The sequence below is a fragment of the Ursus americanus genome, chromosome 13 (genome assembly GCF_024610735.1).
Source record: "Ursus americanus isolate L20-20 chromosome 13, mUrsAme1.1.p, whole genome shotgun sequence".
NCBI lineage: Eukaryota > Metazoa > Chordata > Mammalia > Carnivora > Ursidae > Ursus > Ursus americanus.
In genome coordinates, this window is record NC_142139.1 from 47,264,988 (window position 1) to 47,289,889 (window position 24,902).

Consider the following 24,902-nt stretch of genomic DNA (forward strand, 5'->3'; position numbering starts at 1 on the left):
ACTAATTGGATGGTATATTTCAAGGCATCAGTCTTACAGAGGAATGTGACATTTATTCATTCATTTGTAAAATAAAAATATATCAAGACCCAGTATATGTCAGTTCCTGTGCTGGTTGTCTGAGACACAGAGAGTAAGTCATGGCACCTGCCACCAAGATGCTCATAGTCTCCCTGAAGATTCTTGAAACAGGTCATCAGGGAACCCATAGGAATATGAAAAAGATGCCATTCAACAGTAGAGGAGAGGCAAAAGCTTGGGGAATTAGGGAAAATTTGCCATAGGAAATGATATCCGAGATAAGCTTTAAGTGAGGAAATAGAGAAAGAGCGTTTTAAGTAAAAACACATAAAAAGGCATGAGCTTTTGATAAAGTATTTGATAAAGATTCAAGACATTTCAAAAAATTCAGGATTGCAAGAATCAATGGTTTATGTGGATTTGGGTATGTAGTAAGCTTAGAGCATCCAGATCTTGAAAAATCTTGTATGATATGTTAAAGTTTAAATTTTTTTTGTATGTTACAGGGAAGTAGAGTTTAAAAAGCCTACTCTTCATCTATTTTGTCAAAAGAGGTCTTTTAAAGTATGTAGTTTGGGAAGTAGCATGTCAGATCTCTAAATTAAAGCTGCTTCACCTTTTGGTAATTCATTATTTGTTAGATCATTATTTGGTCAATAGAGACCATGTTCCAAGTGATGTATAATAAAATTCACTTTTCCTCTCTATTATGTGGTCAAGGTACAAAGAGAAATAATGGTTTTATTTCTCAACAAGTAAATAATGATATTAATTCTATTTCCATGAACATTAATGAGATCTGCCCTAAATAACTCAACTTCTCTTTAGTTTAATTATTGTGTGGATCTAAACTCCAGCTCAATCCTATATACTCGTATATTTACTGTTGCCTCTCTAACCCAGGAAAGACTTCATCTGGATTTAAATCAATTGATCTAAGTCATCAAAGAAATACAGATAAATGAAACTAAACAGTTTAAAAATTAAGATAAATATAACCACACAAATCATCTTTGCTTTCCCACTCCATTTCCTGATAAACCATGCAGATAATCAAAACAGAGTGGAAGATGTCTTGGATCAATTAACGTGGTACAGTTGAATACACTTACACACTGAATACACAGATGTTCCTCCATGGCTTAGCCTTCATTTAAAAAAAAACTAATTTTATATAGAAAGAGTCTTACATTTTTAAATGTTAAAAAATAAGCAATATAAAATTTGATTTTTTAAAATGAGAACTTATTTGACAATTATTATTTTGAAACTTTTACAGAAGGATCTTTTTTCAGTTTAATCTTTATTCAGCTTAAATTAACTTTCCCAATATTTCTCAGACTATTTTATTAGTTAGTTTAGCAATTTCTTCTGCATAGGCTTTTCATTTAATGCAAATTAAAATAAATAATTAGTGGGAAAAATGTATTTCCTTTCGATGTGTGATGTTGGTCAGATTCAGAAAATGCAATTATGAAATATACATTTGAATTTCAGGTCAGACTTATACAAATAACTAATTTTAGATTTATATAAAAAAGAAATATGACTTAGGTCTAGGTAAGTTATAAAACTCATATGAATTTATAACTTAGTGTATAGATTAGATTTCTTTGAAAACAATAAAATGAGCATCTTAAGGGAATACATTGGAAAGATATGAAGATTAAGGCTTGGCAATGACAAATATGAGGAAGCCCTAAATGGGTCTTACAGAAATATTAACAGGAGTTCCATGGACTACTGCTCCATCATGGTCAGGTAACCAGTCCCAAATTTCCCATGTTTCCTTGAGTGACTTTTGGCTGCTGAATACTCCTGGTATGTCTGCATTAATCTATTTCTCTTAGGAAAATGGTATTGATTGAATGGATATTAGGGGTTCATGGAATTGGTTGGAGGCTTTTAAAGCTACATTGGGAAAACAGGCAGGAGCTGTGGAAGTTTGAGAAGGCCATGCTGCAGGATCCACAATTACGGTCATACTGTGGAAATGGCTTTATCCAAATGCTGACATGGTGATGAATATGACCTCTAGCCTCAATACAACACTGTGATGGTTCAAGGTTCAAAGTTCATGAAAAGAGTATTTGATAACCCTCTTCAGTGATTATGCCAGAGCAGGGAAAATTACTGCGTTGGCTTTTCTGATGAGAGGTGGGTGCCACACTGCAAGATGATACTAAAGAAAGGGTCCTCGAAAGAGAGAGTGAATGGCACTAATCAGTGGGGAAATTGTGACTGGATAGTTCATAAACAACAAATGTTTGCTATCTTCTTGTTTTTGGTCCCTGGGATACATGTAACTGGCCTACGTATTAAATTTTGTGTGTATATGTGTGATGAAGATGATGGCTATGATATCTGTAATTCTCATTATCACGATTACTTGAGGAGTATGCCGGTTCTAACCTAGAATATATCAATGGGAAAAACTACATGTATCAACGATCAATCCTCTGAAATTTGGTATTTTTCTCTTCTCACATATATTTTCCTATCTTAATTAATTATTTTAATTTCCTCTTTATATTATCTTCATTTATAAACTCATCTTCTTTAATTTCCTCTGGATCCTCCCTTTCGTTATCACCTAATTTTTTTCCCCGTGTGAGCATTTGGACTAATATAACTCTCTTATATTAAACTATGCAAGAAGCAGACTCTTATATAAGGATATGCCTTCAAGCAGTTAATTTGGGAAGTGATTTCAGAAGACTTCATCAGGGAGTACAGAAGTGAGCAGGGAAGAGAAGTTCTCCAATCAAGAGTTTGTAATCAAGCAAGTCACCACTCTGGCTAATTGAACTTTGATGTCTCTGGGGAAGTCTGACAGCCAGGGTAGAACATGTACATTAATATAATTCCAGATGAGGAGTATGGGAGCAGAGGTATTTTACATTCCATATTTATATTTTAGATTCTCCCAGGCTTCTCTGGTTTGTAAGCAAGTACGCAAAATGAGCTCTTGGAAAACAGAAAAAGCTGTAAGGCAATAAAATACAGTGATAGCAGTTGGAATTTAACCAATGTGAAGTGAAATGGTAGGGATGAGGGATGACAGATGGGGCATCAACGACATCTACTACGGTTTAAGAGAACCTCCTCTTTCCCGACTCTAGGTATATAGCAGTTACCTCATTGGTTATACTCAGATAGATTGAAATGGGATTCCCAAGCAAGTGCTCGAATAGTCAGTGATTATCTAGAGACTGAGGTAGGCAGTAAGCCATCAGGACCAAGACTTGTACAAGGGTGAGATGATTTAGGAGAAGAAGATAGTTGAATTGGCTATGGTCATGGCATAAGTAAAGCTAGAAAGACACAAAAACTGGGAACAAATGAGAATTTATGCTAGATGGAGAAGTGCTTTGCCCAGTCTCCCCTTCAGGACTGTAACCCTCATCCCCAGCTGCTGGGAGTGTTGTTGGCTGATAATCCACAGCTGAGTCCTTCTCTGGAGATTGTCTTTTTTTTTTTTTTTTTTAAAGATTTTATTTATTCATTTGACAGAGAGAGAGAGAGATGGAACACAAGCAGGGGGAGTGGGAGAGGAAGAAGCAGGCTCCCAACAGAGGAGGAAGCCCTATGTGGGGCTCGTTCCCAGGACCCTAGGATCACACCCTGAGCTGAAGGCAGATGCTTAACGACTGAGCCACCCAGGTGCCCCTCCTCTGGCGATTGTCTTTGAAACAGGCTGTCTTGCCTAGTGTTAAGCTACGTACCAGGAGCTGCCTACTTCCAAAGACTTATCAATACAGGGATACAAAGGCCCTGACCTCTTATTTCATTTGGGAGCATCTCTGAAGGGCCAGATCTACTTCTGAGCTCTCTGTGAGATTGGCTGAGGCCACCATGGAGACTGCATCACAGCTCAGTGTCTCCCTCTGCCCAATACTGCTTGCCTCACTTCCTTAAGGCATGATTTACTATTTCCTCCAGAGCATACCTGGTAAACCTCTTGTAAGCAAATTTCCTTCTAAAAATCTACTTTTTGGGAATCCCAACTAAAACAGCAGCAATTGTGGAGTAGACTATTGACAAAGGCTGAAATAATGACTCATCTGATTCTACAAAAGTGTAGTAGAAGATAATTGCTCTTGCTTTATTCCAAGCATACACAGAAGTAAGCTCTGATGCTTAGTTTTAGCCTATGTATAATTATTAGTGTTTCTTGACGCATATCCTATCTGTATTCTAATATTGAACTCTTGAAGCTTTGAATTCTATTGTATACAAATACCAATAGATGTTGCCCCATGGAGCAAATAAAAAAGAAATTGTTTTATAGGTTGTCATGAATATAAGTAATTCAGAAAATATTTTGATAGCAAAAGTAGGGTTGTCATCTAGGGAGTTTGGAATTGTTGAGTGTGTCATTCATTTGTCAGGTCTTATTTTGTTAGTGCCAATCTATTTTTTTCTCAACAATATTGGGAGAAAAATGCTAAGCAGGTTATTGCAATTAATTTTCTGTAAAAATAATGACCTGCATTATTGGTAGTCTTAATGTCACCTTGTTATTTACCTTTCATCATTTTTGGTTCACAGGCAATTAAAGCCTGCTCTGGACTCTGTAGATGTTTATTTTCACATGAAGTTCTCCATCCCCTTCCCATCTTGAATAAAAAGAGGATTTTTACTTACCAGTGATTCTGCCTCACTAAAGCTGTGAAATCACTTTTCTACTGTATGAACTCAAATAACTTGCTGAAAAGGCTCTCTCTTTTTCTCACAGTTAAAAACTCATTTCTTTTCTATTTATCTTAATATATCTTATATTTCCTTAGGCTAGGAAATGGGAATGAGGATGAGGAAAAGTGCTGCTATTCTCAAGGCCTTCTTTTCTGAGATCTGGAAAATTAGGCTTGACCTTTTTCCAGCAGAGTATTATGGAATAGCTAGAGCATGTTACGGATTTGAGAAATAAAAGACCAAGTCAGGGAGACTGGGACCAAAGAAAGATCCTTTATGTATTCCAGAAAAAGTAAAAAGCTTCATCTTCACAGCCATATTAGCATTAGATAAAAGAGTTAATTAGAAGAGAATCTTTAATATGCTTGTCTGGCGTGTATTTTTACTTTTTTGTCAAGAAAGTAAATGAGAGGAGCTTCGGAATTTTACCAAAGTGGTCTCATGGACATAATGAGGTTAACAAGCTAAAATTAGGCCCTTGGGCTTAGAAAAGAAAATAATTCACTTATGAAAAGAATTTTTAATTAAATGGAAGTGCCTTCATCCAAATAGTACAATTTGCTAGTCAGAGATAAGAGGTAGAGATAGACCTGAGAAGAGAAGATAATGATAATGTAAAGTTGTATGAGATTAAGAATCAAAGTGTTCATTTTAACGTTCCTGCACCCCTCACAGCCTGAGATTGCTGGGGAAAATAAAACAGAACACAAAGAGTTAGTTTTGAGAAAGACATAAGCACCACTTTCACCCTGGTATATAGCCCACCCTGCAATTGTGTATGTGTTAGTTTCATAGGGCTGTCACAACAGTTACCACAAATTAGGTGGCTTAAAACAATAGAAATGTGTTCTCTCACAGTTCTGAGGGCTGGAAGTCTCAAATCGAGAGGTTGTTAAGGCCATGTTGATCTCTGAAGGCACTGGGAGGGGGTTCTTTCCTTCCGGTGGTTGCCAATTGCCTTTCCTTGCTTTGTAGTTGCATCATGGCAATCTCTGCCTCCAATGCCATATGGCATTCTCTCTCTCTCTCTCTCTCTCTCTCTGTCTCTCTGTCTCTTTCTGTGTGTCTGTTTTCTCTGCTTATGAGATTAGGGCCTTCCCTGTACTGGTATGTCCTCATCTTAACTAATTACAACTTCAAAGGCTCTATTTCCAAATACGTTCATATTCTGTGGTTTCCAGTGGACATGATTTTCTTGGGGGGGGGGTGCATTATCCAACCCAGTACACTGTGTAAAAATTATCTCTGAAAGAATGCTTCATGTAAGGATATTTCTTCACAGTAAATGATAAGATGTTGACTTCCTGACCTTTCTTCTTGGACACGCCTGTTACAATAATTTAGGACACACAATCCAGAACATTGTACGCATATTTGAGTTTCCCAATGAAAACTAAAGAGACTTCTAGGATAAAGCTCTTTAAACCTCTGTTTTAAGTTTTTGTGTTTAGTAACTGACTTGCAGATAAAATAGGAATAATTGGTTCCTAGAAAATTGAAGGTATATTTTGTTGAATTTAAATTTGTGACTTTTAAGAATACCAACTGGGCAATGTGTATTTTAATAATCTTTCTTTAAATTTTAGGTAAATTTTAGACTTATCAAAAAGTTTCAAAGACCACATAGAGCTACTCTTCTATCTCACACCCCATTTTATTGTTAACATCTTATCTTAGTCTGAAATATTTCTCCTAATTAGTGAACCAATATTGATATATTATTAATAACCTAAGAATTTCTGATTTCTTTATTGAATATTTTTAATACCTTTCTTTCTTTTTTCTTTTTTAAATTTATTTTTTATTTAAATTCAATTTAATTAACATACACTGTATTATTGATTTCAGAGATAGAATTTAGTGATTCATCAATTGCATACAACACCTAGTGCTCATTACATCAAGTGCCTTCCTTAATGCCCATTTAGCTCATCCCCCACCCACCTCCCCTCCAGGAACCCTCAATTTGTTTCCTATAGTTAAGTGTCTTATAATTTGCCTTCCTCTCTGTTTTTTTTTCCTTCCCTTCCCCTATGTTCATCTGTTTGTTTCTTAAATTCCACATATGAATGAAATCATATGGTATTTGTCTCTCTCTGACTGACTTATTTTGCTTAGCATAATATCCTCTGGTCCATCCACATCATTGCAAATGGCAAGATTTCATTCTTTTTGGTGGCTGCATAATATGCCAGTATGTGTGGACATTGCTGCTATAAACATTGGGGTGCGTGTGCCTCTTTGAATCACTCTGTTTGTATCCTTTGGATAAATACCTAGTAGTGCAATTGCTGAGTTTTAGGGTAGCTCTATTTTTAACTTTTTGAAGAATCTCCATACTGTTTTCCAGAGTGGCTACCCCAGTTTGCATTCCCACCAACAGTGTAAGAGGGTTCCCCTGTCATTTCCTGAATTGTTAATTTTAGCAATTCTGTCTGGTGTGAGGTAGTATCTCATTTTGGTTTTGATTTGTATTTCCCTGATTCTGAGCGATGTTGAGAATTTTTTCATGGGTCTGTTAGCCATTTGTAGGTCTTCTTTGGAGAAATGTCTATTCATGTCTTCTATCCATTTCTTCACTGGGATTTTTTGTTTTATGGGTGTTGAGTTTGGTAAGTTCTTCACAGATTTTGGATACTAGCCCTTTAACTGATAAGACATTTGTAAGTATCTTCTCCCATTCTGTAAGTTGCCTTTTAGTTTTGTTAACTGTTTCCTTTGCCGTGCAGAAGCTTTTTCTCTTGATGAAGTCCCAATAGTTCATTTTTGCTTTTGTTTTTCTTGGTTTTGGAGACATGTCTAGCTAGAAGTTGCTGCAGCCCAGGTCAAAGAGATTGCTGTCTGTGTTCTCCTCTAGGATTTTGATGGATTCCTGTCTCATATTTATGTCTTTCATCCATTTTGAGTTTATTTTTGGTGTGTGGTGCAAGTAAGTGGTCCAGTGTCATTCTTCTGCGTGTGGCTGTCCAATTTTCCCAACACCATTTGTTGAAGAGACTGGTTCCCCCCCCCCCCCCATTGGATATTCTTTCTTGCTTTTCAAAGATTAGTTGACCATAGAGTTGAGGGTCCATTTCTGGGTTCTCTGTTCTGTTCCATTGATCTATGTGTCCATTTTTGTGCCAGTACCATACTGTTTTGATTAACTTATTTTTTTTTTCTTTTACTGTCCCAGGATCCAATCTAGAATACCACATTAACATTTAGTAGTTATGTTTCCATAGGATACTTTTGGCTGTAACATTTCCTCAGATTTTCCTTTTTCCTAATGGCCTCAATAATTTTGAGGCATACTGGTCAGATATTTTATAGGATGCCTTTTTGTTGGGTTTGTTTTACCTTTCTTTTTTTCCACACATAGACTGGGGATACGTGTTGTGGGAGGAAGTTCATACAGATAAAATAGCATTTTCATATAATTGTACCAAGAATACATACTCTCAACATGACTTATGGATGTTAACCTTAATCATCTGGTTGAGGTACTGTTTGTCAGGTTTTTCCACAATGGTTATTATTTTTGCTCCCTTTCTATACTGTATTCTTTAGAAGGAAATCACTAAGTGAAACCCATACTTAAAGATTGGGGAGTTATGTTCCACCATCTTGAGATAGTAAATAATAATAATAATAGCGACAACAACAATAATAATAAATAGTTTGGAATTATTCTATATTGGACATTTGTCTGTTTTCACCCATTTATTTATTTATTTAATCACTTATTTAGCGATTTACCATGGACCCATGTTATTTATTTTTTGCTTTGAATTATAATCCAATAATATGATATTTATTTTCTGCTAGAATTGTTCTAGCTTTGGCTGTTGGGAGCTCTTTTAAGTTGGGTTTTGTTACCTTCCACATGCCCCCATCACGTGCATGCACATGCATGCGCTCGTGTGTGTGTGTTTAAGTGTGTAATACTTCTTTACTTTATGGCATTGAATGGTGTTACAGGCTCATATTGTATATCCCATCCCCCTAGGCCTAGAATCAGCCATTTCTTCAATGAATCCTGGTTCTTTGTATTCAAGAGTGATGTTAGAAATCTGGATGCTCAGATCTGGGTGCTCATTGCATCTAAGCCCTCTCAGTCAAAGCAGCTTGCAAATATATGTATATATGTATTCTTATTGACTTATGTATGAACACAAACCTATAAGTGTTTCTGTATCTTTCCATCTGTATTTATATTAAATTAAACGTGAGTTCATATTGATAGCACCAACTCCAATCCATTATCACATGGATTCTTTTGGCCTTCCCTCCTTGCTTATCTGTAAACCCCCACTCCAAAAGTGAGACACCTGGCTCTACCATCTGGCATTGATTTACTTATTTGTTCAATTCTAGTATACATTTATATAGTCATTTTAGGATTGTTAACCAGCACCCCCAAAAGAAGCAATCTTACCTATTACAATACAATACTTACATATAGTTTCTTTTTTTTCCCCTACAGTCTTATAGTCTCCATGCATTTCCAAAGTTACTTACATCAGAATCTTCATTCCTTCCTCTTCAGTAAATTTTATGTTATATGTGTGTAATGCAGTTAGATTGTTTCACAACAGTTTGTATGCCATCTTGGGACACTTGACCTCATTGATTTTTGTTTGTTTGTTTGTTTGTTTGTTTGTGTACATTAAGGTTTACTTCTTATGGTGAAAATTCTATGGGTTTTGACAAATGTGTAGTATCATGTGTCTACCACTATAGTATTATACAAAATGGTTATAGCACTAAAAATTCCTTTGTGCTTCACATAATCACACTTCCCCCACCCCAAACACCTGACAACCACTGATGTTTTCTTTTTCTATAGTTTTGCCTTTTTCAGAATGTCATATAAATGGAACCATAAAGTATATTGCCTTTTCAGACTGGCTTCTTTCACTTACCTATTTAAAAAAATATTTATTTAAAATTTATCCACATTGGGGCGCCTGGGTGGCTCAGTCAGTAAGCATCTGCCTTCAGCTCAGGTCATGATCCCAGGGTCTTGGGATTGAGGCCCGCATTGGGCTCCCTGCCCAGTGGGGAGTCTACTTCTCCCTCTCCCTCTGTCTCTCTCCCCTCTGGTGCTCACTCTCTCACTCTCAAATAAATAAATAAATAAAATCTTTAAAAAAATAAAATTTATCCATGTTGTTTTGTGGATTGATAGTTCATCCATTTGTACCACTGAATATTATCTCATTATATGGATATACCATAGTTTGTTTATCCATTCATCTATTAAAATACATTTTGGCAGCTTTCAGTTTTTGATGATTATAAATAAAGCTAATTCATAATGCATTCATGTGCAGGTGTTTGGGTAGATATAATTTTTCAAATAGGTTGGGTAATGTGATTTCTGGTAAAATTATGTTTAGCTTTATAAGAAAGTGCCAAAGTGGTTGTACGGGAGTTCCTATTGCTTCACATAGTCATCGGTAATTGATACCATCAGACTGGATTGCAGCCATTTCAGTAGGTATGTAGGGGCATATTATTGTTTTTGATTTGCATTTCCTTAATGACAAATGATGTTGAGGATGTTTTCATATGCTTATTTGCCATCCTTATTTCTTTGATGAGTTGTTTATATTTTTTGCCCATTATTGAGGTCTAAGAGGTTTTATTATTACATAATTTGCATATTTTGGAACAAGTCATTTATCTGCTAAGTGATTTGAAAATTTTTTCAGTCTGTGATTTCTCTTTTCATTCTCTTAACAGTGTACTTTACAGCAATTTAAAAATTTTTAAGTAAATTCTAACTACTAAATTTTTTCTTTCATGGATTTTACTTTTGGTGTTGAATTATATCTAAATACTCATCACCAAACTGCAGGTCATGCAGATTTTATCCTATGCCTTCTTCTAGAAGTTTTATACTTTCCTTTTACATTTAGGTCTATGGTATATTTTGAGTTAAAATTTATATTGAGTATGAGGCCTGTGTCTAGTTTCTTTCTTATTTTTTCTTTTTTGTTTATGGACAGCCAATTATTCTAGCACCATTTATAGAAAAGATTATCTTTGCATTATATCCATTATATTGCCCTTTTACTTTTGTAAAAAATCAGTTGACACTATCTTTATGGGCCTATTTCTAAGCTCTCTATTTTGTTCTATTAAACTGTGTCTATATATGTGTCATTTACTAATATCCTGCCTTCTTGTTTACTGTAGTTATATTATAGTAAGTCTTGAAATTGGGTGGTGAGTCCTCAACTTTGTTCTTCTTCAGTATTGTGTTTGCTTTTCTTGCATATAAATGTTAGAGTCAGTTTGTTATTATCTCCAAAAAAAATTCCTGGTATTTTGAATGGGATTGTATTAAATCTGTATACCGAGTTGGAAAGAATTGACATCTTCACTATGCTGAGTTTTCCAATCCATGAACACAAAATCTCTATTTACTTAGACCTTGTTTGATATTTTTTGCCAGTGTTTTGTTTTATCTTTTTAGTGCAATTGTAAGTGGTATTTTAAATTTTAATACTCTAATTTTTTCTTTCACTGTATATAGGAAAGCAATTGACTTTGCATATTGACTTTATATCCAGCTACTTTGTTGTATTTGTTGATTATTCTGAGCTTTTTGTTGGCTATCTACTTTATTGACTATTTTTAGGGCTATCTGCAGAGACAATCATGTTATCTTTGAATAAAGACAGTTTTATTTCTTCTTTTAAATTTTGTGTATCTTTATTTTCTTTTCCTTGTCCTACTGAATTAGCTAGGACTTCCAGTATGATGTTAAATAAGCATGTGGAAAGATAGTATCTTTGCCTTATTCCTGATCTTATGTGGAAAGTCTTTAGTCTCTCCCCATTAAATATGATATTACTTGTAAGTTTTTTTATGTACACTTTATTAAGTGAAGGAACTTTTCATATTTCTAGTTTTTTCCTAGTTTTTATAATTGCTTACTTTTTTCAAATCATTTTCCACAATTATTTTATTGATATGATCATTTTTTCTAATTTAGTGTGTAATGTAATGTTATAATGATTGATTTAAGAATTCTGAATCACCCTTGCATTTTTGGTAATGATGTATTACCTTTTTTATATATTGCTGGATTTGATTTGCTAACATTTTATTAAGAACTTTGTGTCTCTGTTCATGAGAGGTATTAGTATTAGTACCTTGTAATATCTTTATTTAATTTTGTATTAGGGTAATGTGAAGCTCATAAAATGAATTGGTAAGTTTTTCTGCTTTTATTTACTCAAAGAGACTGTGGAGACTTGGTTATTATCCTGGAAAAGATTATGGGGAATTGGTATTATTTTTTTCCTAAAATGTTTGGTAGAGTTAATCAATGATACCATCTGGTCTTATGATCCCTTTTTGTAAGAATTAAAATATTAATTTCTTTAATAGATATACAGCTATTTATATATTTCTCCTTGGGTGTATTTGGGTAGTTTGTATTTTGGGTTCACTTTATCTAAGTTAATCAAACTTAGGGATAGAGTTGTTCATAGTATTTCCTTACTAACCTTTTAATGTGCATAGGATCAGTAGTTATAACCCCCTCTTCAATTGCTGATATTGGTAAAATGTGTCTTCTTTCTCTTTTTCTTGTTTAATTTGCAGAGAGGTATCAATGTTATTGATCTTTTCAAAGAACTAGCTTTTGAATTCATTGACTTTCTCTATTGTTTTGATGTTTTCAATTCCATGGATTCTCTTTTAACTTTTCACTATTCCTTTTTTTCTGATTGTTTTAGGTCTATTTTGCTCTTTGTTCTCTAGTTCCCTAAAGTGGATGCTTATGTTATAGTGGCCAATACACTTGGAAAAATCAGATTTTATAAGGAGATATATGATGGGATTTGAAACACGCCTGAAAATTGACCCTTGTTCTTGTGAGGCTGGAGGACAGAGAGAATAGTGGTTATCGGCTACCTTTGACATTACAGACCTAGGAAGTAGGCTAACACTGATCATATTGGTGGTGAGGGTAGATGAAGAAAATAGTGGACTAAGAGCAAATTATAGACCTATATAGTTAGGTAGGAAATCAATATGTTTTCAAAGGCAAATTCAAATTCTTGTCCTTTTAAAAGAGAATGGATTCTATTTCTGATTTCCACACTTTTGTGCTGATCTGATGATCCCAGATGGTATCAGAGTTGAATAACTATCTAGTGAATTCAGAATTTCAAATCACCTAGTGGAGAATGATAGGAATCCTCAGCATGCCATAAACTTCAAACCATTTGAACTGAGCAGAAAAATACTCTTCAGCAGGAACTGGTATTCATTGCTGAATCAGGACCATGATTTTGCTATCTGAAGCTGATTTATAGGACAATATGGCAGTTTTACAGATTTACATGGATGTAGAAGAGAATAAAGTTCAAAAACTGATTAATACAATAGTTTTGATATCTCTTGGGGGAAACTTTGCCAAAATGTCATGAATATTGGCTTCTCACTCTGTGCCTCAACAGAGGATGCTAGCTTTATCTGTGTAGCAGTAATGTTCTCTATCTTCTACTTCAGAAGATATAAGATTTCATATTGCATGGTGCACTGGGTGTTATACGCAAGTAATGAATCATGGAACTTTACATCAAAAACTAGGGATGTACTGTATGGTGACTAACATAATACAATAAAAAATATTATTAAAAAAATAAAAAGCAAATTAAAAAAAATTCATAGAACACCGTACATAGTTCTGGTATTTATTTTGAAGGAGTATGACCTCTAGACACATTTGCATGTGTTCTTTGTTTTGAAGCACAAATCATTCTCTTATTAATTCATTATTTATTGAAAAAATATTGAGTATCTAACAGATACTAGGGACTATTCCAGGCCCTGCCCTCCTAAGACCCCCACTTTCTAGAATAGGAGATGGATAAAAACAACTAAATAAATACGTAATATGATCGTGTTTAGTGATTAGTGCTAAGAGATTAAAGCAGATTAAAATGAAATGACATTGACATATTAGCTGTGTGTGTGTGTGCGCACACGTGTGTGTTTGTTACGTTAGATGTTTAGAGAGGATATTTTGGAGGAAGTGATGTTTAATCAAAGGCTTGGATGAAATGAAGGAATGAACATTGTAAAGCTTGAGAGAGAAAGAGTTTTAGGCAGTAGTGATAGCAAGTACAAAAGCTTTAAGTAAGAATAAGCATGGGATCTTGGAGGAACTGCTCCAATGAACCTAGAGCTGAGAATGGGAGGCAAAAATTGTTTGGAGTGGTAGTAGAAAAGGTAGCCAGGAGCAGTGTATGTAGTGCCTTCTAGGCCATGTGGAGTTCGGATGCAATATGATAGGAGTGTTTCGAACAGGAGACTGTGATCACTTGGGCAGCTGTGAAAAATGTCACTATAGACAATTTTGCTCAGTTTTGGGAAAAACAAGACACTGATAGATAGCATTTTACTTGGAGTTGAGAATGACTCGAATAGAGACTGTGTTAAAAATGACAGTGGAGAAAGTCCTGATATTCTTTAGTAGGATGTTTTTAGCAAATTCCATGGACTGAGCCGCAGGGCTCTGGCATTAAAATAATCAAAGCAGCAGAGAGGATTTTTGGAGAAAATGACTAACTAATGATTTTAAGCTTGTCTCAGTTGTTCTGAGGCAATAATGTAAGAACTAATGGACTGGATTGGACATCAGGTGTTATTAAAAGTAATTTTGCCCTTGTGCCCAGAGAGAGTTAACGTATCTCCAAGAATATTTGCTGACAGGTAGTGACTTGGGAACTAGTCCCCTGAGTTCCAACCAGAGACTGAGTGAGACAAGCTTCTTGGATCTCTACCTAGGATATCCCCTTTAATGTTAATTTTTTTTTAGTTATTGCCTCAGCAATATGGAAACATTAATATTGCCCACTGCTAGAAGGATAAATAATTTCATAGCTAAATAATAGAGTATTGTATAGATATTTGAAGCTTTACACCTGTTTCAGAGCAGGGAGACAAAAGTTGGTTCCTGCTAAACTGGATGATGAAGTACTGAAGACCTGGAGAAGAACGATAATGTGTCAACCACCCAGGCAAATCCTTTGTGTCTAAAATATATCAAATTCAATGCTCATTGTCAGGATAACAGAACAGGAAAAGCTTAATGTATAACAAGCAGAGTCTTAAAAGAATGTGATTTGGTTCTGTACCTTTCCCAGCATGCAATTTGACTTACCTCTCCTTTAATGTATAAATTTACTATGGTTCAGATCATGTTGTGTTTTGTTTATCATTTCTGAATTTTTCTACACCCTCTACCATAGTGTTTCTTTTAAATTTTTGTTTTGTTTTTGCTCTGTGGGTATTTGATAAATTGTGACCACCTAAAGAAGTTGAATGCCAATCTCATATTATATGAAAATCTGGAGAGTATCTTTCTATTTAATAACATCTATGTTAGAGAAATAACTCATAGAAAGTAGCTCATTAATTTACTTATTCTTTTTATTCATTCATTTATTTACTGTCTTATATTTGATAAACATCTAGTGTGTATCTGGTAACAACACTAGAGAACACATTTATAAAAATGAGTAAGATATAGATTGTCTTAGATGAGCTCACATTCTAGCAGGGGTAATTATAGTAGAATTTAATAAGTGCTTTGTATTATAGAAACAAAATCCTGAGGTAGCATAAAGGAGGAAAGCATTTCTTGCTAGGAAAGATAAGGGAAGTCTTTTGAAAAGAAGTAATATTTGAGGGAGGTTTTCAAAGAGGAGTATAATTTTCTCGTGTAGAGAATAAAGGTGACCCTAAAAGGTACAGAGGCATAAAAACATAAGGCATAATCAGGTGAAAGCAAATTTGTTCAGTGGAATTAAAGTATGGGTTATAGGGGCGCCTGGGTGGCTTAGTTGTTAAGCGTCTGCCTTCGGCTCAGGGCGTCATCCCGGCGATCTGGGATCGAGCCCCACATCAGGCTCCTCCGCTGAGAGCCTGCTTCTTCCTCTCCTACTCCCCCTGCTTGTGTTCCCTCTCCAGCTGGCTGTCTCTCTCTGTCAAATAAATAAATAAAATCTTAAAAAAAAAAAAAGTATGGGTTATAACTAGGGAAAGATGGAAGATGGGACTAGTAAGTTGATTGGGCCATTTTGTAAAAGATCTTTATGTCATGCTAAGGAATTTAGATTTTATTTTGTGAACAGTGAATAGTCAATGTTTTAGCATATTTGGGCTGTTATAACAAAATGCCATAGGCTGAGTGGCTTATAAACAATAGAAATTTATTTCTCACAGTTCTAGAAGCTTGGAAGTCCAACATCAAGGTGTTGGTAGGTTCGATATCCAGTGAGAGCCAGCTTCCTGTTCACGGGCAGTTTGTCTTTTCCCTATAATCTTACGTGGTGGAGGAAGCAAGAGTTCATTCTGGGGCTTCTTTTATAAGGGCACTTATCCCATTCACAGGGCTCTGCCTCATCACCTAATCACCTCCCAAATGCTCCACGTCCATATACAATCATTTTGGGGATTAGGTTTCAACATATGAATTCTGGTGGGACACAAACATTCAGCATAGCATTTAATATCTTGAAGCCCTAAAACCCAATATGACTATATTTGGAGACAGTGCCTTTATAATTAATAAGGAGAAATTAAGGTTAAATGAAGTCATAAGAAACGGGGCCTTAATCCAATGTAACTAGTGTCTTTATAAGAAGAAGAAGAAGAGGGGCCAGGGATACGCAGGCACCGGGAAAAGACGTGAGCACACAATGAGGAGGCAGCTATTGGCAAGCCAGGGAGGGAGACCTCCAGAGAAACCATACCTGCCAACACTTTGATCTTGGACATCCAGACTCCTTCAGAACTGTGAAAAAAATAAATTTCTGTTGTTTAAGCTTCCTGGTCGCTGGTATTTCATTATAACAGCCTTGGCAGATTAAGACAATGACAAAATTATTTTGCAGATTTTTCCTCTCTTTGACTTCTAAATTACTGCTCTTTCTGGTTGTTTCCCCTCACTATTACTTCCCTGTTTTCTTCCTTGGCTCACTTTCTTTTCAGTTTCCCTTAATGCTCTTTTTAAAAATGTAGCTGTTCTTCAGGGTTTTGTTGGTGGTGTTATTTTGACTTAGCCTGTTTTCTTCTAACTCTGTGTATTCTCCATGATCAGTTTTACCTACTTCTATGACTGAAATATTGCTCATAGGCGAATGACTTCGAATCCATGCCTTAAGTTCAGTCTTTCCTTCTGAGCGCCTGATGGATATAGAGAGCTGCCCGTCCGGCATCTTCACACTCACTATACAGGTAGCTCACGTGCAACATGTTCCAAAATGAATAACTATGTTTTGTTCCCAGTCTGTTTTTATTTGTGCAACCAGATTCAGAATATGTTATCACCATCTACCCAGTCATCTCACCTGGAATTATGAGAGTCATTCTGGATTCCTTCACAAGTCCTCATTTCTGCCCACACATACAGTTAATTGTCAGTATCTGAAGACGCTTCCTGTATTGCATTCCTCTTAGATTTTCTTGTCAATTCCTTTGGCATGGTTTTAGATCAAGTGTGAACTCTTTCTTAGCTGTGGTCACCTTCTGACAGGTGGGCATTTCATTCTATAAAAGCCAGTTATTTCCAAATATCTTATAATTTTGAGATAATAACTCAGTAGAAGGTTTCTGTGATTAGACAATTAAAATTCTGTCTAGTTTTTGATGTTTCCTATAATGTAGGTTTTCCTACACAAGGTGAATAATAATGACAGAATTGATATATATGCCTCCAGGGTTTTTCAGCTTAAAAATTTTAGACTACTTAGTATGATACTTTGTAGTTAAGGTTCATTAAGATGGCAAAGCTTCCTAGAATAGGAGACACATTTTTCTCTTATAATGTGATCTTTGTCTTACAATTTACATGTGTGACTCACACTGAGATTTGATTAAAGCCTTTTTAAAACTCTTGGTGCGCCCCTATCTTCCTTAAACAAAGCTTCAAGATATGTGTAATAGCTGGTCAGTCAGGAATGAAGCAACACATTCATTCACCTAACCCACATGGTCAATCACTATTGCCCAGGCTAAGTTTTTAACTTCTAGAATCTTCTAATTTTTTTTTAGTTCATTCCTTTCTCCTGCAAGATAGATTCAAATCTGCTTTACATCTCCATTCATTTCCTTGTCCTGCTCTATTTTTGCTTTTCTAGGTTATAAATCCAGTAAAAGTTCCAAATATCCTGGCCTTCACAGTTCACGATTGGTGGTAGTACAGATCTTTCAGCTTGGGATATAGTAGTGTGTCAACTGAATGTGAAAAGAAAACCGTAAACTTTTGAACTAGAACCCAAATGTACACAAAATAAAAACTCTTATTTTATCTCTTACTAAGGAGTTTCTTATATCATTTTCATGGATTTTGTTATGGTTCAGCAACGTACTGTGAAATATTCTGCTGGGAAAAATGTGAAAAAAAAAACACTGAGAAAATGCAAATATCAGTAGGAACAATTTTTTATTAATGATTTTCATTCATAGCTGACTTTTAATTTCTATCATATTTTCCCATTGGATATACATGCTTTTTTTGTTGCTGTTGTTTTTATAGATGGAAAAAGATCAATGGATTAATTGGTTGGGCAAATCAATGAGGGAGTATAGATTGCTTGTCTCTGACGGAAAAGAAAGCTACCTGATTCTGAAAGCATAGCATTTCTGTTACCTATAAAGAAGAATTACAGGTATCCAAATGACAGAGAACCTAATTAGAATTGTTCGCTTCATGCCTGACATTGCAGTGAAAACTGGCCAAAAGGGGAGTAGGCGTTTTCTCCCTGCCACATCACCCTTCCTCAGGTAAATACAAATTAGAACTCAAGGAAAGCCATGAGCTGTTCAGTGCCATCAGTCTTGACATAATGAAACTGAATAACCCCTCCGTCTCCCACTGTGACTTAGCCAGATGAGGAGAAAACACAAATAAAAACAAGTGACTTCTCAGATTTAATGCTTCCTCTTTGGGCTGTCATAGCTTGTGGTGACCACAAGATGCCAGTGTTTTAGAACATTGGTAGGAATAGATGGCTGTTTAGCAATGTCCAATTCCTGAGAGAAAAGACAACTGTGCTGAGCAAAAGAATACTGCTCTTGTGTGTGTATATATATATGTATATGTATATATATATATATATATATATACACACATTTTTTTCTCTTAATACATGTATTCCCTACAACATTGTTTGAATAAATCATGGATCATTGATAGGAAAACCCTTAAAAATGAAAAAAAGGAATAAAAAAGGTAGAGGCATCATCCTTTAAGCAAGAAAGATCCAAAGTCATCTTCCCTAAGTTACTTTCTGCTCTCTCATAATGTACAACATGCCACAGGAGAAAGTATATTATATAGTTAAGATTTTTGGTCTTTGGACTGAGAAACACTTGGTTTGGAATCTTTAAATTCTCTTTCTTAATAATTGCTTGTTCCCAGACAAGTCTGCTAACTTCTCAAAGTGTCAATTTTCTCATATGTAGAGTGAAAAACAATGCCTGCTTGATCAGCTTGTTGTGAAGATTAAGGAAGGTAACGCATATTAGCACTTAGAGAGCATTCAGTAGGGGCAATAATGAAGACAAAAAAGGTGGTAATCAGCAAGAAGGTGTTTTCTTTTATGGTAAGTTTATTATTCCTTCTCATAAAATGGAACAAAGAAGTTCTGATAAGATGCATTGTGCACCTACCACTCCTTAAGATTAGACAGTATTTAACCACATCTTAAAGCCTCAGTGTTCATGGGCACCTGGGTGACTCAGTCAGTTTAATCTCTGATTCCTGATTTTGGCTCAGGTCATGGTCTCAGGATCATGAGATAGAGCTCTGCATGGGGCTGTGTGCTGGGTGTAGAGCCTGCTTATGATTCTCTCTCTCCCTCTGCCCCTCCCTCCGTGTGTGTGTGTGTGTGTGTGTGTGTGTGTGCGCATGCGCTCATGTGCTCTCTCTCTCATTCTCTCTCTCTCAAAAAAAAATCTCAGTATTCTGATTTGTATTTTCTTGGTATTGCAGCTATAGCTGGACTGCAGTATTTAAAACATAGCCATTAAAATGGTGTTATAAGAAAAAAATAGTTATAAGAGCTACTATTTATTATTTATTATGCCCCATAGTTTGGTATATTCTTTATAAGTAAGTTTAAAAAAAATGACTACAGTCACATAGCTTAGAAACTAAAAAGTTAGTATTTAAACCATATCTTTTTCCAAAACTCATGCTTTTAACCAATTTTGAAAAAAAATGGCCTTTTAAGTTGCAGATTTCCCTCTAAGCTTCAGAGATGCTGGTGCTGGAAGTGCAGCTGTTTCTGGTACCTGAGGTGAGATTTGGTATACGAAGTGGTGGATAAAATTAGAAAAAACTTTACGGCATCCATAAACCCATATTTTATGATTTGTATTCCCTAAGCTCTTCTTATTTTCACGATCAAATCAAATTATCTCAACTATTGTAAATATTGTCAGTGAGTTCTGATTACTCTGCAATAGTGATTTAAGAAATCCCTGTGGAGACCAGCTTCTGACTCGATATAATTTATCCAGCACGGATCCTCACAAATTCAGTGTGCTTTAAATCACTCATTGTCTAAGTCCTACCCAAATAAAAGATACATTGTCAATGACTTTCTGGAATGCCGTATGGGTATGGACCACCTTACTACTAACTTGCCCTTTTTGAGTGTATTCAGCTGTATGCTGATTGAACTGAAATCTGGACCGTCTTCAACCTGTCATGCCTGCTCCCCTCCCAATAAATGACGCTGCAAGGAGTATGCCTGCTTGGTCCATAGGAAAGCGTCATCCACGAGTGTCGAAGTGCTCTTTTGTAAAAGCAAAGTCTTTCTGCCATTTTCAGGACTGGTAAGAGAAGCTGAAATATTAGCCACTGATATCATACACATTTTGTTCTGAAAAAAAGTAAAAGTGTTATTGGGTCCAGGGCACTTGCCCTAACTCAAAAGTCCTTTGTATTAAAAAAAACTCCAGCAATCTCATATACACGACTTTCTCAGTTCTATTTGATGATTTGGTAGGCCCTGAACTTCTGCATGAATCTGCAATCTCTCTTGAGCAGAAAAAAAAACAGCTGAAAAGTAAAACTGGCCTTTTATAAAGCAAAAGGAAAATAGTATCCCCAGAATGAACATAAGAGAATGAAACAGATCAAACATGCATTTGGTTATGTATTATTAAAATGACCCATGAAGATGAGATAATGAATTGAACCTCTTTCAATGCAAAGATCGAGGAAGTGAGGCAAAGGACGTCCAGTTTGTGTAGAAATGGTGAAGTGTTAGAATTGGTGCTGCTTGCTTCCCTTGTGAAGAAAGAAGGATATGGCTATGGGGAAGGATAGGTAAATGTGCTGTGTATATATAGTGAATATATACAATGTATACTTTAACATGTAGATACGTACTACATGTAACACATATGGATACAATTTTTGTGGATATGGATATGCACATATATGAACACACACATATATAAAATTAGATGATGGGTTATAGATCTGCTTTCCTAGCTTGATCTTCATCACTTTTGATGTAATTTTATTCCGACTGGTGCTTTAAATAATGATTAGGCATAGGCGAGAATAAAAGAAAGATGCCCAGTTCTGAGGAGTCTGATCCTAAAAATGGAAGCTCTGTTTACACATTGAGGTTGGTTAGGGGTAGGATGGAAAAATCATTGACTGTTGAAAAGCTGGGTAGGAGAAGAGTTTTGCTGATTAGATTAAAAAACTATCTGAGTGCTTACTGCATTCAACATTTAGGTTAGACTGTCAGGTAGAAATAGGCCACTAAAAGGCATCACTTCCTTTGCAATCTGCCCTGAAATATCTGATAGAAAATGAAAAACCATTATGGCTTCCTGGTAGCAAGTTCAATTACAAATGACTCCAGAGCCCTCTGCAATGTGACCTGACTCTAAATGGCCCTTTAGGATTGTCATCCAGTCTGCTGGCCCTCTGCTTTCTGCCTACTCACATGTAATTGGGAAATGGAAGGTACTTATCTGTCTTGTTGATGGCCCTGTGCTCATTTGATAACAGTTGCTCCGCAAGAGCACAAGAAGGAAAGTACATTTGCTGTAGCTGTAAATTTACTCACTGGAGTGAGTATATCATGGATATTGCAACTGGACAAATAGACTTTGGGAAGAGGGGGTAGGGGCAATAGGACTTCTTTCTTTAAAAAAAAAAGCAATAAAATAAACCTCTTCCTTCACCTTCTTTACTTGACTTCTATTATCTTATTCATGAAAAGTGCAGATAAAGAAAGAGATAGGAGAATAGCATCGAGGGAGTAAGAAAGACACAAACATTTGTATTCTTGGCAGAAGGAGAGTCTAAACTAAACATCAGGAGTAGATTTCACTCTTTTGATCCAGTTATCCTTCAAGAATTCTCCTAACATCTGAGGTTCTCTCTTCTCACTGTCCTGTCACTGCATCTGAAAATGCTTGCAATTTTTATTATTTTTTTTCTCTGACAGTCGGGCTGGTAGGGAATCAAGGCGTATTTTGCAGTAGAATTGGGCATAGGGTCCATTTCGTGTTGATCTGGTGAACTGCAGCTTTGTGAATATTCACTGCATGGCCCTGGCCAAGGGAAGAGATTTTCACAGACTGAGCAGGCAGTAAAGGAGTCCATTTAGAGGTAAGAATTGAATGTAGGGGTTTTATGTTTTTATACATTTTTTATGAATTATAAAAAATAAATGAACACAAAACCACATGTGCAAATAATCAGAAAGATCTAAAACCATGTTTAGAGACTTGAAGAGAAGAATTTTCACCTCAGCAAGCCCCGAGTTTTGTTAGAGTGCTGCACAGCCATCAAAGCAAGGATTGTACATCTTTTATTTGCACTTCTCATTTAGAAAGCTGAAGAGCACTTTGACTTGTATGTGAAAATGAAAATACCCAAACTAAAAACCGCTTTCTTTTTAGTAATAAGTCTTTGTCTACTTCTGAGGGTTGTTTTACATTTTTATTTTTTGGTATATTAGCAGTAAAACTCCTTCTCACAAACTGAAGCAAATTCCTTTATTTGTGTCTTTACAAAAATGCTTCGTTTCTTAAGAAAAAAGAGGAACAGGATTAGGTGAATCTATAGGCAGTTGTTGCTTCAATAACTGGAAATTCTTGAAGAATTCAAATCATTGTTTTCTAGTCAATATAGTATTAAAGCATCAGAATACTACTAATAAAATCTGATAATTGGAAATCATATAACCTTGATAAATCCTTTACAATGTAATGTTACGAGACACCTGGCTTTCTTTCAAACACCGCTAAAATGGCCGTTCTGAGTTTCATTTTACATCTGAAGTTTTATAAGATGAAGGCCCTTGCCCAAAGCCACAAACAGAGCTGGGATTAAAATGATTGAGTCCTTACTCCTGGTCTTGCCTTTCTCTTCACTTGACAACACATCATCCAGCAAAGGAGCAAATCAATAATAATGAAAACTTCCTCTTTCTCCCTGGAGTGCTAAAGAGAACAGGTTCACAGAGCAATATCTATAGCAGCGCTGGCTGCTTGTTGACCAAGACCTTAGCCATTTTGGTGTAGATCAGCGGGGCTATTTAGGACGGCTAGCCAGGGGATGAAAACCGCAGTAAATAATGAGAACTGCAGCGAGTACAGCCCTATGGGCTAAACATAGGCCATCTTAGCCCCGACACCGATTGGGTATGTGACTTTGGGCTAATCACATAATTCCTCTGTGCCTTATCTTGCCCACAAGCAAAATGGGACACGGAGGCAGAGCAATCTCGTTCTCCACAGTTGTGGTATTAAATCAATCTCTGTGAACTACTTTCAAAACACAGGTGCTGGGGGTGGTATTTTCTGTATTGATCTTCATTTTAAATCAAGTTGGCATTTAGAAAATTTTTATTAGAGGATTTATTAACGTCTAGCTTGTTTGGGATCAAGTATGATGGGTTTGAAAACAATAACAAGTGTAAAGGAGATCAATAGGTGCGGTGCAAAAATGAATTAAAGATTTTTAAATGCTAAAGGGAATTTTTAATTTTTTTCCAGAAGAGTAGCAGTTTAGATGAAGTTTTAGCCTAACACAAATTTCCCTGAATCAAGTCCCTACCGATTCTCTCAGGAGAGCCCCTTACAATTCAGCCCATCCCAACTCTATGGGTTGTCATAGGGTCTGTTGCTTATATTCAATTAGTCCCCCATTCTGGGGCTCTGCTTGCAAGCCTCCGCTGCTGGACCACGGAACCGTTCAATTGACAATTGCCTTGTCCATCTTTTGGTGGCAGCCTGCCCAGGGAGCTCTCTCTGTATTTGTTGTGGTTGAAATGCTCCCAAAGCTAAAGTTCTTTCAAATGTTCCCAAAATGTAACTATTTCCATTCAGCCTGCATAGAGTTCCATGGGTAATAGATCACTTAGTCTTTACCTCAAATTCTTCACTTTATTGGGACTTAGAAAACATTTCCTATGTAGGGGTGGAGGCACAGTCTGAAATCTTTTATGCTTCTCTCTCCTTTCAATAATTTTATGCAAAATTCCTCCATTTTCCTTCATCAAAAATTCAAACTCGTGCTTTTCTACTTCAACAGAGGTCTGTGAAGGGAGTCTAGGACTCTGATCGAGCAGTTCCACAAATAGCTATATTTTGAGTCCACATTTGGGTTTAGAGGGGGTTTACCTCAAATATCACCATTTCCCCCTTTTTCTCATGCCTACCAAAAAGGGAAAGGTTTGGAAGAGGGGAAAAAAGACCCTATTTTTGATAATTGGTATTTAAAAACATTGTTATTTTCTCTTAAAATTGTAACTTGTAGTTCTCACTTCATTCTTTCTGGGATTTACTCATTTTGGCTCCTCGTAGTTATATATGCCTAAAATAATTATTTAGAAAAGCAAGCAATATGGAGTTTGTTCGGTTGCGCTATAAGAACTTTACAAAATTCAAATATTTTTTAATCTACAAAAATAATTTCATGTGCTGTGGTCGAAATACTTCTGTTCTTCCTGGAAAATTGCTTCCTTTCTAAAGTCTTCAATTAAAAAGAAACAGCAACAAGAATTTATCTGTGGTTAAAAAATAGTTACTTTATTCAGGTTAGAGGGGCTGAATTAGTCATCCAACTGTGACCTTGTTACTTAGAATGTTTGATTAAGGTTTTTGGCCAAGAAGCACATATTTACTAATCACTAATC